This window comes from Hemitrygon akajei, chromosome 10 (assembly GCF_048418815.1).
Source record: "Hemitrygon akajei chromosome 10, sHemAka1.3, whole genome shotgun sequence".
Lineage (NCBI taxonomy): Eukaryota > Metazoa > Chordata > Chondrichthyes > Myliobatiformes > Dasyatidae > Hemitrygon > Hemitrygon akajei.
Window position 1 is genome coordinate 68,957,788 of NC_133133.1, and position 3,613 is coordinate 68,961,400.

The 3,613-nt window shown below is 38.9% G+C and overlaps 1 pseudogene; it reads right to left on the reverse strand.

The window, feature by feature from the left end:
- Positions 1-1,150: 1,150 nt before the first annotated feature.
- On the reverse strand, positions 1,151-2,203 carry LOC140733989 (ubiquitin carboxyl-terminal hydrolase 35 pseudogene; annotated as a pseudogene).
- Between the last annotated feature and the right edge of the window lie 1,410 nt (positions 2,204-3,613).

A 3,613-nucleotide genomic window follows, 5' to 3' on the forward strand; every position in this document is an offset into this window, starting at 1 on the left:
GAGGGGATCTATTATCATTTCATGAGCCATAAAATATTTTTGAATCTTTTCTAATTTGCTTTTTAAGCTTTTTGTAATGATCTTCAGACAGGCATACCCAGGTACGGTGTAAACTCAGAACTCAAAAGTAGTAATTAATGATGGCGATTTATTCGGAGAATAATACAAGGAATAATCAAACTAAGACCTCACTTACTTGGAAGTTGAGCACACAAAACGATAGTTCACACAGAACTCAAATCCAGGACTTGGCGATGAATGTTGGTCCAGAATAACCTTAAATAGAGCATAAAACACAAGAAACCTGAGCAGGTCAAAATTAAAATCTAATCACTGAAGAACAAGAAGCATAAGGAAACTGTATTTTTATAATGAGCGTCACAAAAAACTCAGTGTCAGTTTAATGATAAAAGTATTCATTAAACAACTCTAATAAATGCAAATAAATGACATTCCATTTTCCTAGTTTACATAATTGATTTTTGCCACAAATTTTGTGTTCATCCTTTGGATTAATCCTAATGGGTAGTTTAAGGACTAAAGAAATGGATAAATTATCCAGAATCTTTCTGCACTTCATAGTTGCAAGATCAAAGGAGAATCATAATAAAGTCAAGATAAGATCATCCAGTTAATTCTACCACATCTTCAATTTCTAGTAATGAAGTACATTTATTGCAATAATATCTGTTATTACCCTGACCGGATTTCTGGTGAAAGAAAGCAGAGAGATCGGTAACTAGCCTACAATTTGCTGAGTCACATATCCTTGTTCAGAGGTGATTGCAAAATCTTTCTGTGGCAAAGAACTAATTCCGGATGCTGCAGTCTCCTCTTTTGCTTTTTCATGGGAACCAATTATTTCAAATGGTACCACTCACACTGAATTTTGTTTGTGTCTGTTTATTTGGAGACTTGGCAGTCGGGTGTTGTTGCTCAGCTTGTGATGCTAAATTATCTGCACTGGTAATCTTCACTGAAATATTAGGGTCACTTGAATGATCACACCTTTGTAGAACCTTGTTACTAGGGATAGTAAAAGATCCCTCTCAGCAGGAACCCTTACCACAACAATGACAAAGGACCCTAGTCCCCAACTTCCCATCAAACATTCTTTCTATTAACCTTTTCTGTGGATCTTGAACTTATATCAAGGTTCACTGCCTGAAATTCTTTTACTAGTCTTCTCTTCTTCATGTAGTTTGTCCAATAGATATCTTAAATACTCTGAACAGTTCTGTTATGCCTCTTGATTGAGGTGATGAAGCTCTCGAGAAGCTACAGGGAGAGATGGCAGATCTCTGGCTATGCTCTAGCGTAACATTATGACTGAATTCAGAAGCCATGAAAAGGACCTGATGTCATTGTTCCTGTAGCAAGTATTACCAAGATCTGCCAGTCCTACTTTTCCTGTATCTGATTTCACAGCAAGTCTTGAGTACAAACGTTCCAACGCATTTCTTTATTACATCCAAACATTCTAACTGAGCCGCTTATTTTTCCCTCATTTGGAATTGGAAAATCCTTCAGTGCTTGTATGAGATTCATTTCGCCCAAGGAAGTCTGAAAACCAGAAAATCATGCAGAATACCAATTCAGACAGATGATGTTGATGTTGCTCTTCTTTAGAGAGCAACATCATTAATTTGGGAATGTGAAGAAGAAGCATATGGAATGCTTCTGATGAATGTTGGAAACTTAAAAGGATACATTTCAGCACAGAAAATGCTCCTCCTCTTACAACTGGGGAAAAGAGCCTTGAGAGCATCTGTTCAATTTTTCAAAGTGTGACTTCAGTCAAAACATTGAACATTTACACAGCTGTCAAACATTTCAGTAAGCCAATAATCCACTTATTGGCTCATGGCCATGAAACCCAATCAATCAGATTGGTCAAAGCAGTCATCATCTCTACATCAATGTTGCAATGATCATTCATCAAGTTTTGAATGACCTCATCCATGATTTGCAATGGCACATACTGGACCATAGTGGCCAATGCTTTTGATAGCCCATCAAGTACATCCACATCCATTTCAAAATGTGTATCACTCATTGGAATGAACTTGGTAGACAGCTCATGCATGGCTATGCACTGTTTACTGTCATGAGACCTGTGGGCTCTGTGGCAAGCCATAGAGTGCTGGGCTTCTAGGTTTCTTGAGGGCCTGTTTCTAATACCTGTTGTCTTAACTAGAGTCATTAAGTCCTTGTGCTTTCTGTTTAATCTTTTCAATTAATTGTGACTGGACGGATTTCCTGCATGTTATAATTATTTAAAGGGAACTCTCATTTAGTGTTTCCAACAGAGTACTTGTGTGTTTATGGAGAATATTTTGTCTTGCAGTGTCACTCAGTTATGCACCCAATGCTCTGTTACTGTTCCTATGTATTTCTGTTTCCATCTCTTTATTCCTGCTATTCCTCCACTCCTGGGTTGAGTCATTGCCAGTGCTCACCATGACAGAGTCTGCTGTTCCTCCACTCCTGGGAGGAGCTGTTGCTGGCATTCACTATGACAGAGTCTGCCATTCCTCCTCACCTGGGTCCAGTCCTGCCAGAGTACATGGTGACACTTCACTGTTGAGAGGTTCTTTTACTGCATCTAAAATGTGTCTTACAAGAAGATGCTTCACAGAGTTTGGATGGCAAAACAACATAATAGCTTACAAAATCATGTCCATGTCTTTTCAATCTTGTTTTCTTCAAACAATGTCCTTTATACTTCAATCACACCAAGGTTCCTATAAAGCAAATATTCAATTTTCTATATGCCTTCCATGGAAAATTACAAGTTGAGATTATCCTTCAAACAGTTATCTGACAGACACAGAGGGGGAAAACAGTAAACGAAAAGATCCCTGCCAGCAGCCACAAGTTAGTAACTCCACAACTACCGGAATATTCCTCCACAGCTTGCTTCTTGGGAGTGGACAAGGCAAAAAGCCCTTCTCACAGAGGACACATACCTGATAGTAAATTGTTGACACAATGGTTGTCCCCATGTGGGGGAAGCGTAACACCTCCAAAAATGTAAATATTCTGAAGGAACTCTTGACAACTCTGTTTAGTTCAAGTCCACTCATGAGAAGTGAGGATGCAACTCGACTGAGAACTTGACATGGTTTACAGCAAGTTGCATGGAAACTTAGGCAGACATTCCGAAAACCTAGGTAGGCCTCTCGGAACCTCTAGGAAGGCAGCTATCTAGGCATAGGGTCAGCTAACCAGGAATGGTGTCAGAAGACCATAATCCAAGGATAATGAAGATATAACCAAGGATTAAGGGAATGTCTGTAGAATGAATAAGATGAAACAAATTGTTTTCTTGTGTTTTCCAAAAGTCAAATTGAGAGAGATGGAAAGATAAAAGATTTGTCAGGTTCCAAAGGTTCCAGGGCCAAAGCAGAGATAGGCTGGTTGAGGAATACCTTAGGAATTTGGATTCTCTCTGACAGGTTGATATCCAAAAAAATTCTCCTCTGAACCCACAAAGACTCTCACAGAATGTTGATGATTTCCTTAAGATAACAGGGCTGATAAAGCCACTTCAGCACTTGAGGAAATGTGAGAGGGACTTGAGACAGTTACAGAGGGTTTAGGAAGTTTTCCT